The 14,445-nt window shown below is 41.8% G+C and overlaps 2 long non-coding RNA genes across 3 annotated transcripts in view; one reads left to right on the top strand and one right to left on the bottom strand.

The window, feature by feature from the left end:
• The window catches only part of LOC131901316 (uncharacterized), a 99,177-nt gene that overhangs the window by 54,187 nt on the left and 30,545 nt on the right, over nt 1-14,445 (bottom strand). The gene's annotated exons all lie outside the window — the stretch shown is intronic.
• The window catches only part of LOC131901317 (uncharacterized), a 64,354-nt gene that overhangs the window by 31,013 nt on the left and 18,896 nt on the right, over nt 1-14,445 (top strand). The window lies entirely within an intron of this gene.

Below are 14,445 nucleotides of genomic sequence, written 5' to 3'. Positions count from 1 at the left end.
GGCCTATTGTTTCCCAGAAGCTCCCAGATGCTGAGCCCCATACTGGAAGGCCCAGCTTAACTGCACCTCCTCCATGAAGGTCCCAATCCCCTGCTCAGGACTCACTATGCCTTCTCCAAAACCATTTCTTTCTCCAGACTTTACACTAAGACCAAAGGCCAGCTTCCTTCTGCCTTCCTCTGGTCACTCCATGTTCTCTATTCTCTCTCCCAAGCAGCCATCTCAGTCTTGCTAACATGTCTATGGGCACTGAACGAATACCCCACAGGCATGAGGTGTTGCAACAACACTGGTAACATCACAGAGAATATCAAGGTCTCTACAGGATAAGATAGAATTTCTAGAGAAAGGACTACTCGGGTCACCTCCACAGACCTCACCTACCTACTAACTAGCTCTTCAGCAATGCACAAAAAGCCATGTTGACCTTTTCAGGAGCCTTTCCAGAAACATAAGGAAAGAACTTCAATACATCGTCTTTACAAAGCCAGGGATAATTCTGTCTCTGCTTCATTAGAATACTTTTAGTACTTCAAGTACGGGAATTAGAAGACTCTATTCCAAATACATATGGCGAAATGGCTCATCACTTCTTCAGATCTCTAATTAATAACATGAGAAATAAAGGTTGCTAGGGTATTAGGTCAGGATAGTGGGGAGGAAAGATCAGTCTCCAGATGTAAACAAGCACATTGTGGAGAAACCTCAAGGCTGTTATAGTATGCAGATGTGGTGGGAGATTGTGGGTGTCCTGTCAGAACAAAGATAAGTCTCATAAACAATGAGGAAAATTACGCCGAATCATCAGCAGAATACATTCTAGCCCTCATAAAATACCAAAACCTTATCAACTTGTGACATGTCTGCCTGGGGATACTAAGAACCAGAGTTCTCCAGGGAGCCCTCAGATGTAAGAGCAAACACTCCCACAAGTGTAAGGCTCCATTCCTGCACTGGGGTTTGAGGAAAGATGAATGGCTAGTGAGAGGCTCCATACAGATATACAAAGGCATTCACAGAAAATCAAATGTGTCATAGTCATGGTGATAATATGTAGTGTGTCACTGCAGTGGTGCTACCCCTAGAGGTACACAAAAGCCAAATGCTTTGATTGGAGCCTCCTGTGACAATGCGCATGCCCTTAGGAAAGGTGACACAGCCAGCTTAAATTACAACATCCTTCGGAGCATGAGAGAGGCCGGCAAAGGGCACAAGAGGACAGGTTATTAGGGGTCCTTTACCATAGACCTTTCCCAGAGCCACACTTTGGAATTTATTGACAGTCCTGAAATGAAGAACTAGCACCCTGTTTGGTCTGGATTGACAATTCACCAGAAGTCTAGACTGTGGCTTCAGAAGTGTACTTGGTGGACCCCAGAACAATTGAGTGATGTGAGGAAAACTGTGTCCTTTAAGATGTTATATCACACTGACAAGTCATGCTAGACATTGAAAGATGCACAGAAAGTTACTGACAGATGAGTCTTTGCCCACGCAGGTTCTGAAAGCCCAGACTTGAGTCTCCCCTCTGTGGATGTCAGTTTCCCATCTCTCTATAGGGAGGTGGATGTCTTAGAAGTCAGCTGGTCTCCTCTGTCTCCCTGCACAAGAGGACCCAGTGGACAACCTCTTCAGGTTTACTCACAATGTAGAGAATGCACCTTGGCTACAGAGCCCTCAGCCATGTGCTTTCAGATGCATGGAGAAAATTGCTACTGTTATAATCACTTGGGTAGTATAGGGTGGCCCAAGTCCCTTGCTCTAGGCTTCAGAGTCTCCTGTTAATGGAAAAGCCATGCAGGGGTAAAACATAGTCACCAGATTCACAAAATCATCCTCACTGACACTCCAGGACACCCACAGCTGGCAAGAAGGTGACAGTCTCAGTCCAGGTCCACTGAATCTAACAGCTTTCCGGCTGAACTGGAGATCTGTGTGATATCAACAGCTGGTAATTCAGAAACCTCAGGGGTCACTGGAAGACAGCAGAACTTGGGGGCTCCTGCCCTGCTAGTGGCTATGATGTCATGTATGAGAACCTCAGGGTTTTCCAGGGTTCTCTCCTTTCCCTATTATCACTGTCACATAAATAAAGGAATTCAGTGGCAGTGAAATCCAGTCATGGTACAGAAATCTCATTAATTTCTCTGTGCCTCCATCCCAGAAGTTCCCAATTCTTTAGCCCTAGCCCTGGAAAGCTGAAGCCCACCATATCCAGAAAGCTCCCCAGCCCCTTCCAAAACTCACTGCCTCTTCCCCAGGACCATTTTTTCCATGTTTTCCAGGGAGACCTTGGACCAGATTCCTTCTGCCTCGCTCTGGTCTCTCCATGCTGTCCATTCCCTCTGCCAAACAGACTTCTACGTCCGGACAGCATGTCTAGAGGCCAAGCTTGTGGTCACTGAACAAATGACCTCAAGGCAGTCAGTGTTGCTACAACACTAGTGACATCACTGGGGATTCCAAGAGCTGTCAAGGATATAATAGAATGCCCAGCAAAGGGTCTGCTGATGTCATGGGGCAAAGCCTTTGCCTCCTTACTAATTACTTCTCCATGAACTGACCAGAAGCTGTGGTTTCCTTTGCAGGAGTCTCTCCTGTGACACAGGGGAAGTCATTCAGCATATCCTCCTTCCAAAGCTAGACATTTCTCTCTGCTTCATAAGAATTTTTTCAGTAATTCACCCATGGGGTGTTGAACACTCACTTTATAAACACTGCCTAAAATTGGCACTTACCCTCCTCATATCCATACCCAATAATATGAAAAAATAAAGCATGCCAAGGTATTCGGTCGTGATCATCGAGGAGGAGGGTTGAGTTCTCTGAAGTGAGCAAGCACCTGGGGAAGGCTATGGTTTAGGTAACTATTGGGAATTTTTAAGTGAGCTGAGACTGTTATGAGACCCTAACTGTTCTAGAATGTCTTCTCTACATACCTGGTGTCTTAACCAGCATTCTCTAGAAGTAATACAATGATTCTCTATGGAAAGTGTATTTGTTAAAATGGCTTACAATCAGTGCTCTATCTAATACAACAATATCTGGCTGTGAATGGAAAGCCCAATAATCCAGTAGATGCCCACTCCTCAAGACTGGATGACTCAGTTGATCTGCAGTATATGCTGGAATCTTAAAGAAGTAAGTAGGCTTTAATGCCAGTCAAGGAATGGTTTTGCTAACAAGTTAACAGCAAGCAGTGATATATAGTATGAATCTTAAAAGGTCTTATTAATAAAAACAAATCTGGAGCCAGGAATTGAGGGTGACCACTGGAAGATCAGAGAAGCAGAACAAGCCACAGCCACCTCACCTTGCCAGTTTCTCAGCTGATCCTGTTTCCTCAGAATGGATGCCTCTCAGCCCTCATCCAGAATGAATCTCAGCTTAACAGTGCTGCTTAAAGCCAAAAGAAAGAGAAAGAAAAAGAAAAAGAGAATATAGATATGAGGTATATCATTGAATCTACTCTGAGGAAAAGGATGAAGAAATAATAGGATAAATTGGTAGGTCATTGAATCTACACTAAAAAGAAAAAGGGGAAGATATAAAAATGACAAAAAGGTAGATTACTGAATCTATTATGAAAAGAAAAAAGAGAGGATATGAATATGATAAGATAAAAAGGTCAATTTTTGAATCCACTTTTAAAAAGGAACTACTTGTTTTAAATAGGATAAGTAATGAAATTTTTTTGTCTGAGTTTATCAAATGTTACTGGACTGGACATTGTTAATATATATTAATGGAGGTTTTGTCTGAATCTGTCAAATGTTGGTGAACTAGATATTGTTAATGTAATTCTTGACTGTATATATTGTATATACTTATTGGATAGTTTTTCTTGTATTAGTTATAACCTTTTTTAATTTTAGACAAAAAAGGGGAAATGTGGTGGTATTGTGTTCCCCAAAATATTGTGCACTGTATTAAACTTCTCTAGGGTTAGAGAACGGAACAGCCACTAGATACAGAGGCTAGAAAATGGTGGCACTCACATCTTTAATCCTAGCATTCCAGAGGCAGAAATCCCTCTGGATCTCTTTGAGTTGAAGGCCACACTAGAAACAGCCAGCCATGGTTACTCAAGCCTTTAATCCCAGGAAGTGAGCTTTTAATCCCAGAAAGCAGAAAGGTATATAAGGCGTGAGGACCAGGAACTTGAGCTCGTTAAGATTTTGAGAATCAGTTCAGCTGAGATCCATTTGGATGAGGATTCAAAGGCTTCCAGCTTGAGGAAACAGGATCAGCTGAGGAAATGGCAAGGTGAGGTAGCTACGGCTTGTTCTGCTTCTCTGATCTTCCAGCATTTACCCCAATAACTAGCTCAGATTTGTTTTTACTAATAAGAACTTTGAAGATTCATGCTTCAGAGAAAGAGTAAGAGATCCATTCTTCCAAGTCTTTCCAACAAAAGAGTAGTCCAGATTAAACCTGGATTAAAGATCTGAATTAAAGCTGTGAATTCATCCCTCAAAGATCCAAACTAGAATTAGATCTTCATACTTCAAAATAAGCAGACCTCTCCCACAGGTGTGCCCTCTATTTTTTGTTGTTTGTTAATCCAGATACAGTCACGCTGAAAACTAAGAATAATCATTACAGTCTTATTCCCCCTTCACTAATACTCATGAGAAAAAGGCTCACTTAGAGAGTGAAAGGAAGGAGTGACAATAATCAAAAATCACATCTGAGTCACCTGTAGATCTCATAGTCATGATGACTTTTAGTGGCCTTTTTTTTTTTGGTCTGGCTATAATAGGATGAAATACCAGTCTTAGGAGAGGATTAGCTAGAAACACAGATACAAAACAATCTGGACTCTTTCTATAATTTTAGATTTGAAATTCAAATCATTATGTTATGGCTGGTAGTAACTGTGATAAAAAAGGGTCCAAGAGATAGAAAATGGGTTGTCTTTAAAAAAAAGAGAAGAATAACAGACTGAATCTGTTCGAGAGTGGGGTGTCAGGAAGAGCCACATGAATTTGGACTCGAACTCCTCCAGAACACATCTTGCTTACTCCATGCATTCTCAGAAAGGAAAAACTCCAGTTTAAAAGGATAACCCAGGAAAGCCTTCTGTGGGGTCTTCATTGTAAACAGGAGCTAGAAGCCTCCAGCTGCTTTAAGAACAAAAATGATTTACTAATATTTGAAGTTTCTTTGATGGTCAAAGAGGCAGGATTGGAGACAGCATCAACAGGAAACAAATCATATTCCAGAGTTAAATCATGTTACAGATCTCACCACTGACACTAGCATGATGAGCATGGGCACTGCAGTATGTGTAACCAAGAGTAATGACCATAGACAATGTGCCTGGTGCAGCTTTAGAAGCTTTCAACATCCATGGCTCTGAAAATGGTTTGCAGCCTTCCCCAAATCATCAAGCAGAATGGACTCCATTTCTCTAGAACATAAGCTCTGGCATTCAGTTGGTAATTGAGTCTTGTATTTGGGACCTAGCTTCTGTAGTAAAGGGTACGGTTTCTGATAAGAACTCCTCCACCAAAACAGTGGAAGGATAGTCAAAGGTGCTGTCAGCCAACAGCTCCTCCCCATGTCCACCCTGCAGCCTCCAGAAGGGACTTTAAGAAGTCAAATTTACCAACTTTTCCTTTGTGACTTGGGCTTATTGTCACTAATTATTTGACTTATTGTTTCATTTCTGACATAAATCTTTTTAAATTATCCTTCCTACAGTTGAAATTTTACTATTGACTTAGAATCCTTTCCATGGAGGGTCAACATTCTTTGCACTAAGCGAGGTTTATGTTTTCCCCCTCTGACTTGCTGTGATGGCTAATCTTGGCTGTCTACTTGACACATAGTTGAGGATTTGACTCCATCAAACTGCCTTGCAGGCATGCTTCTTTGGCATTTTCTTGTTGGTAACCAGTGGGGGATGGCTCAGCCCTATGTGGGTAGTGCATTCCTAGGCAGGTGAACCTGAACCTCAGAGGAAACCTAGCTGAGCAGAGCAGTAAACAGAATTCTCTGTGATTTCAAGCCCCTGCCATGGGATCTTGCCTTGGCTTCCCTTGATGATGGACTGCAACCTGTGAGATGAATAAACCCTTCACTTTCCCAATTTAGCTCTTTGGACTTTTATTACAACAATAGAAAGCTAGCTAGAATACTTGCCATATTCTCGGGGTATGCTCTCATATCCATGCTTCTCCTTCCAGCCTATAGCTACTTTTTTCAGCAATTACAAACATCTGGACACTGCAATCTGTTGCAATATCTACTTCATCAATCACACCCACTGCTTACATATCTCCATTAAAGTGGTTTTTATTTTTTTAATCTCATATGTCATGTTTCTCTCTGATATGACATGTTTCCCTACTTTACCCTTTAAAATTATCTCTGGATGTTCCTGCCTGTTCCACTTTAAAAATTATCCTTTGTCCAATAATAGAACATGTATGGTCACATTATGAAGTTCCACAGAAATGGTGATGTATTGTATTCACATTTTCTAATTCAGTATCTATTGCATTAGTATTATTAATTTAGCAAAATTGACCTTTTATATTACCTACTTATCCACAAAACTTTTAAAACTTCCATTCATTTAAGTCTTTAGCATCTTTCAGAACATCAGCTTTGAAAGTCTTGCATGTATTTAGGATTGCTCTTGGGTACTTCATAGCACTTTTTATTAATAGCATGCTTTTAAAGTGTGCTTATATAAAATGTCTTATCATACATTTTTAAGCCTTTGTGAGTGGAACTGATTCCCTGATTTCTTTGTCAGTATGTTTGTGATTGGTGTACAGGAAGGCCACTAACTTTTTTGTGTTCATTTTACAATCTTTCACTTTTATGAATCTATTTGTTAGGCTTAGGGGACTTCTGATAAACTTTTAGTTTTATTTGTTTAGAATCATATCATATGCAAATAAGGACATTTTGACTTCTCCCTTTCCATTTGTATCCCCTTTATCTCCTTCACTTGTCTTATTGCTCTTGCTAAGAGTTCAAGTTCTATATTGAATGGGAGTGGAAGGAGTGAACATCCTTTTCTTCTTCCTCCTTTTTGGAATTGCTCTGAGTTTTTCTCTATTTTCTATGATGATGCTGTGGGCTTGTACAATTATTATGTTGAATTATATCCTCTATATCCCTAGATTCTCCAGGACTTTTATCATTGATGAAAGCTGGGTTTTACAAAGGCTTTTTTTCATATATTCAGAGGGTTGTATTGTTTTTGTCCTTTACTCATTTTATGTGGTGTAGTAAATATGTTGATTTGTGTATGTTGAATTATTCTTGCATGTTTGAGGTGAAGACAACTTGACCACGGTGGATGATTTTTTTAATGTAATCCTGAACTTTATTTGCAAGTATTTTATTGAGAATTTCTGTTTATATGTTCATTATGATTATAGGCCTATAATTCTATCTATCTATCCATCTATCTACTATCTATCCATCCATCCATCCACCCACCCACCCACCCACCCACCCATCCATCCATCTATCTACCTGTCATCATCTCTCAAAACCAGGTTATCCTTGGCTCAAAAAAGAATTTGGAAGAGCTGATGATTTGCTACTCTTTACATGCTGAGCCATTTCCTAAGGCCCTGACTTGCATTTTTATCATTTTAATTTTCCCCCTTTTAAATGTTTATTTCATTTTTTATGTATACGGATATTTTTCCTGCAGGTATGTGTGAGCACTGCATGTGTTCCTGGTGCCTGAGGAGGCTGAAAGAGTGTGTTTGAGCCTCTGTATGGTTGCTGGGAACTAAACACTCATCCTTCACAATAGCAGCCAGTGCTCTTAACTGCTGATACAACTCTCAAACCCACTTTTTCTTTGTTTGTGTGTTTTTGGAGATTGTGTCTTACTATGAGGCTCTGGCTATCCTGGACTCAGTAGACAAACAGGCCTCAAACTCACAGACATCTACCTGCCTCTGCCTTCTGAGTGCTGGGATCAAAGGCATGGGCCACCATGTCCTACTTCTGACTTGCATGTTTAAAGTGCTTACTGTTCAGTGGGTCCTGTGCTAGCATTGAGGATGAGCACTAGACAACAAATCAAACCTCACTCTGCTTCCACCTCCCTGGGAGATGGACAGCAAGCAAAATGAAACACACCCAGGTTAGATGGAGGCTCCAATATCAGAAGAGCTGAAGATGGTAATATCAGCTACAGCCCACAATGACACCAGTGCTGGGAGGCTTTGGCATTATTACAGTTATGGTCATGGGGCTCAAGACTATTCTACACCCTCCACAGATCACCTCCTGCCCTCTGGTCCAGGCTGCCATATTATCCAGACAGCAGACAAGTGGCAGCCCGAACCATTGTGGGAAGTTGTGGGGTGGGGGCGTCTCCACAGACCTGTGAGCTTTTGGCCTGCATTTGGTGTGCAGCACAGCCTCAGTTTCTCAGGCTCCCAGTCCAGCCAGCACCAACAGCCTAGGGATCTGGAATTGCCCATGTTGCTAGTTAGACCTACTTCATGCATGCCACCGCCAAGCTCATCCTCCTTGGATTTATCCTGTTTCAAATCTACCTCTTCCTTCTGCTCCATTTCAGTGAATTTGGCCCCCTGGGTGCCCCCAGCCTGCTGTGCCTCCATGGTGCCCCTTCAGCAACCAGATGTGTGGCCTCCCATGACAATAAATCTTTGCCTCGGGCCAGGGCCAAGCATCTCATCAAATGCTAGACCAACTAGACCCAACGATTAGAGGCTATGGTTACGTCCTACTGACTACCACAGCAGACAGCAGGGATGTCATGCAAGGTGCTACCCCCTGCTAAATCTCTCTTGACCTGCATGCCCTGGCCTAACTTTGGTTTCCAGCTGCCTTCCTGTCTGTCCCATCTGCCCATGATCAAGGCGATGCCCAGAGATGCAGAATTTATGGGATCAAGACAGCTCTTGCAGAGCTCAGGCTGCTCAGGCTGATTCCTCCAGCCTAGACCCAGGTCTCAGCCACCCCATCTTCACCCACCTCTCCATCTCCAAGGACTGAAGCAAGGGGGCGCCCTCTATAGGATGGGAGACATGCTGCAGGCAGCACTGGGCTGGGATGGCACAAAGAAGGCCAACTTGCAGGCCTTGGACTCAAACACTCTTGGGAGTGGCCCAACTCCTTCCCTTTCGGGTTTTCTCCTTCAGTATTATTATTATTATCATCATCATCATCATCATCATCATCATCATTAATATCAACAGCAACAGCAGTAGGAATTACAAAGTTTTGTTATTGTACACATAAAATCCAACAAACCTTTTGTATGGATGAACAAAATTTCCAGAACAGGGCAGCTGTGATGCAGGAAGAAGAAAACAGACCAAACACTTGCTCAGATCTCAGATTAGATTGAAACAATGTTAGAAAAATCAGCCAAACACCAGCAGCTACCAAGCACATTCAGGTTTTGTTGTGGTGGTTTGTGTTTTCCTTTTGTTTTGCTTTTTTAGTCAGAGTTTTTCTGTGTAGGCCTGACTATCACCAACATGGCTCTGAAGACCAAGATTGTCTTGAACACACAGACATCTGCCTGTCTGCCTCCCAAGTGCTAGGAATGAAGGCATGTGTCACCACCCCGGTATTGAAAGGAAATCATACAATCTTGAATCTCTGGAAGTAGTTTGAGGAGCATTTTGAGTTTTTCTTAGAATGTAGAATGGTTGTAGCCCATCAGAAATTAAAGAGAAAAAAGAACAACCACATACTTTGCAGTTTGGCTCACATGTGGCTTGCTTTTCTACTTCCAGATTTATAAACCAGCAGAAAAAAAATGGTTGCTGAATCGACCAGATCTATTGTGACATTGAGTATAAAGACATGTAGCAATAATGGGGAAATCATCTCAGTGCCTTCATAGGGCCGGAACTTGACTTAAATCTTTCTCAACCAGAAAAGATTTTCATTAGTGCTTGATATAATTGGAATGCCAAAGGGGTTTGCCTGTACAAATGGAAAATATTTTTTACCATTTTTTATATAACACTGCATGTTATGAAGAGGCCATCTCCTAGTGCTGAAATGGTCTGTAGTACATGAATAAGTCTTGTTGAATGACAGTCCAAAGTTGTCCTGTCATCTTTCAATGTAAAATGATAGGAGTGTCTCTAAGGCTTTACTGGATGGTGGATGAATGAGCAGTCACTTAGTGTGTATGTACGAACAGCTGGAGAACCCTGTGTGGAGTCTGCACTACTTTGAATGAAGTAGGATTTGAATGTAACAAAGTAAGTCAGTTAAAGTTAACATACTTTGTGGAATCAGTTGACTACAAATTGTGACTCTAGTCAAGGTATTGTTAATATTTGGTGGTTTTCCCCCCACTAAAATTTTCTTTTAAAAAGTTATCCAAATGATAAATCAGCATACCAAAATATCGCTAACAAAATGTCATAGTGAATACATATGTAAATCTAGTAAACCAAAATGGCAGTGGTTTACACACTTTGTAAACATATCATGACACTGATATAAAAGTAACCATATTTCTGCAGTTCAACACATTTAAGCCCAGACCAATACAAGATTTGGAGTAGTAAGGTTTACCTGGTATAGGCAGCATGCAAAGTGTAAACTGATGGACCAAGAGAGACACTGTCAGTTCTTCTCCACTGAACTCTAACAAGACATCAAATGTTTGTCTTCATTAAAGATTACAACAAGACAGTCCAAGTTGACAACGACACAGGACGATTATAAGGATGGTTCCTAGCTCTGGGAAAAGAGAAAGTTCACTTGTATTGGTGGAGCAGCTGGTCCTAGATTTTCTCTGTCAAGTGTATTCTGCTTACAGAAATCAGCTACTTTATCTGTTCAAGAAATTATGTCTAGATATAGATTTCTTTGTTTTTGAAATATCCTTTTGTTATATAGCCCTAAGTAGTCTGGAATTTGCTATGTAGAATAGGCTGTCCTTGAACTCTCAAATTGCCACCTGCCTCTGCCTTGCTAGTATTAACATTAAAGTCATGGACCTCCACACAGGAGTTGAGGAAAATATTTCTTGATTGACTTCATTGTTTCTGTTTTCCAACTGGTGTATGGAATGGTGAAGTAACTAGAGGTCTGTACTGTGGTCTCTTCTGTCTAAATACTAGAGGGAGATGCAAAAAGTGTTATAAATACAGGGGTTTCCTTTTTATTGTCTTATGATAAACTGCATAATGTAGAGAAAATAATGACTCAGAGAACTATAAAAATGTATCTAAGGTTGACAAACCTCCCATCAAATTCATGTGTCCATAGTGTTTTAAGTTCATCTCTAAATAGGACCTTTGAGATTATTCACCATGACCACTTTAAGTACTTTTTTTTTTAATTTTTATTTTGCAATTCAATTCAGTTCTACATATCAGCCACAGTTTCCCTTGTTCTCCCCCCTCCCGCCCCCCTCACCTTCCCCCCAGCTTGCCCCCCATTCCACTCTCCTCCAGGGCAAAGCCTTCCCCACAGACTGAGATCAACCTGGTGGACTCAGTCCAGGTAGGTCCAGTGCCCTCCTCCCATGCCGAGCCAAGGGACCCTGCATAGGCCCCAGGTTTCAAACAGCCAACTCATGCAATGAGCACAGGACCCGGTCCCACTGCCTGGATGCCTCCCAAACAGATCAGGCCAATCAACTGTCTCACCCACTCAGAGGGCCTGATCCAGTTGGTGACCCCTCAGCCATTGGTTCATATTTCATGTGTTTCCGTTTGTTTGGCTATTTGTCTCTGTGCTTTATCCGACCTTGGTCTCAACAATTCTCGCTCATATAAACCCTCCTCATTCTCGCTAATTGGACTCCCAGAGATCCACCTGGGGCCTAGTCATGGATCTCTGCATCCAGATCCCTCAGTAGTTGGATGAGGTTTCTAGCACGACAATTAGGGTGTTTGGCCATCCCATCACCAGAGTAGGTCAGTTCGGACTGTCTCTCGACCATTGCCAGCAGTCTGTTGTGGGGGTATCTTTGTGGATTTCTGTGAGCCTCTCTAGCACTTTGTTTCTTCCTATTCTCATGTGGTCTTCATTTACCATGGTCTCCTATTCCTTGTTCTCCCTCTCTGTTGTTGATCCAGCTGGGATCTCCCACTCACCCAAGCTCTCTTTCCCTGGACCCTCGCCCTTCACTACCCCCACTCATGTCCAGGCTGTTCATGTAGATCTCATTCCATTTCTCTGTCGTTGGGCGATCCCTGTGTCTTTCTTGGGGTCCTGTTTTCCAGGTAGCCTGCCTGGTGATGTGAGTAGCAGTCCAGTGGGGGCAGGGCGTGGAGATTGCAGGGTCTGCCAGGGGTCTTAGAGAAGGGGATCCTTCCTGGTGGGGCTAGAAGGGAACCTGCCCGGTGAGCAGAACCTGGGGCCAAGTTGGGCAGGTCTTCCCCGGAGTGGCTGGTGCCCAGGGATGGGGTCGGGGCAATTCCAACCTAAGGAAGTCAGATACACCCTCGAAAACGCAGGCAATAGATAAAGCCACAGCAGTAAACCCCAACGAAGAAAAGTACACACACATCACCACCAAAAAATAGCAGGAATGAACAATCACTGGACATTAATATCCCTCAATATCAATGGACTTAATTCACCTATAAAAAGACATAGGCTTACAGAATGGATACGAAAGCAGGACCCATCTTTCTGCTGCATACAAGAAACACATCTCAAATTCAAAGATAGACACTACCTAAAAATAAAAGGCTGGGAAAAGACTTTCCAATCAAACGGTCTTAAGAAACAAGCGGGTGTAGCCATCCTGATATCCAGCAAAATAGACTTCAAACTAAAATCAATCAAAAGAGATCAAGAAGGGCATTACATACTCATCACAGGAAAGATCCACCAAGATGAAGTCTCAATTCTGAACATTTATGCCCCAAACACAAGGGCACCCACATATGTAAAAGAAACATTATTAAAGCTTAAATCACATATAAAACCCCACACATTAATAGTGGGAGACCTCAACACCCCACTTTCACCACTGGACAGATCCACCGAATCGAAACTTAACAGAGAAATAAAGGACTTAACTGATGTCATGACTCAAATGGACTTAATCGACATCTACAGAACATTCCATCCTAACAAAAAAGAATATACCTTCTTCTCAGCACCCCATGGAACCTTCTCTAAAATCGACCACATACTTGGTCACAAAGCAAATCTAAACAGATACAAAACAATTAGAATAACCTCCTGTGTTCTATCAGACCACCATGGTCTAAAGTTGGATTTCAACAACAACAAAAACTACAGAAAACCTACAATCTCATGGAAACTGAACAATACCCACCTGAATCACCAATGGGTTAAGGAAGAAATAAAGAAAGAAATTAAAGACTTCCTAGAGATCAATGAAAATGAAGACACTTTAAGTACTTTTAACAAGTATATACACTTCCATGTGTTTATTTTAGGAGTAATCTGTCTTTTTTTTGTTTTATAACCACTTTAGGCTCTATTATTTAGGCAAGTTTTGTATTTGTTTTAAACTTTAGGTAGCATATAAAATGAGCAAATGTGGTATTTGATGCCAAAATAGGATCCTCAATTCTGATGTTGACTGAGTTGTGAAGACTGACAGAAATCTAGAGACATTATGTAAAAGCAGAGGAGACTGCTCATCTACCAAGTAGCATTGAGTCAGTTTGTAAAACTCCCACTTGATTGTACTGTTGTGCATGCTTGTGTGCGAATGATTTCCCTGTATATATGTCTCTGCACCCTGTGCAAGCCTAGTGCAAGTCACTGAGGACAGAAGAAAGAACTGGATCCCCCAGGACTGGAGTTTTAGACAGATATGAGCCCCCTGCTGGGTGTCAGGAACCAAATTCAAGGAATCTTAAATACCAAGTGATCTCACTAAGACCCGAGAACACACCTCTTCAATTTAGCAGGTAGAATGGGTTTTTGGGTAACCTATGTGAGTCAGCATTGTGGAAATTCTATCAACTGTTTTGTGACATAAATGGATGGGTAGCACCATTTCAGAGCTTTGAAGGAATTCTTGAGGCTTTGTTCACAATATTCCTACTCAAAGCAGACGATATTGCTGGAGCAGGCCATTAGTCTACATCTCACAAGTTTAACAGTCATGGAAAAGGAGGGAGAAGCCAGAAGGCATCGGCAGAATCCATACTTGCAGCTCAGCAGCTGGTGACACACTTTGTTCATGCATTTTGAGTTCACCTTCACTCTTGCTATCCCAGGATCCCAATGGGCAATTGTGAAAGGCTATGGGAAAGGATAAATGGAATGCAGAAGGGAGAGGTTCCTTTCCTTCTAGAAGCCCTTCATTGTCACATTCTCTCAATCTGGCTGTTCAACAACCAGGTCATGCAGACTAGAGAGGACACATTTTGACCTTTTCTGTATATGTCTTCCCATCATGCTGGAAATGAATGTGTTAGTTAAAAAAGTACAGATTTTTTTTAAAACCAGTTGGTCATATCTGCTTTTGAG

The sequence above is a fragment of the Peromyscus eremicus genome, unplaced genomic scaffold, assembly GCF_949786415.1.
Source record: "Peromyscus eremicus unplaced genomic scaffold, PerEre_H2_v1 PerEre#2#unplaced_71, whole genome shotgun sequence".
Classification (NCBI taxonomy): Eukaryota; Metazoa; Chordata; class Mammalia; order Rodentia; family Cricetidae; genus Peromyscus; species Peromyscus eremicus.
The sequence above is the reverse complement of the archived record's forward strand: the minus strand, read 5'-3'. Positions and strand labels throughout refer to the sequence as shown.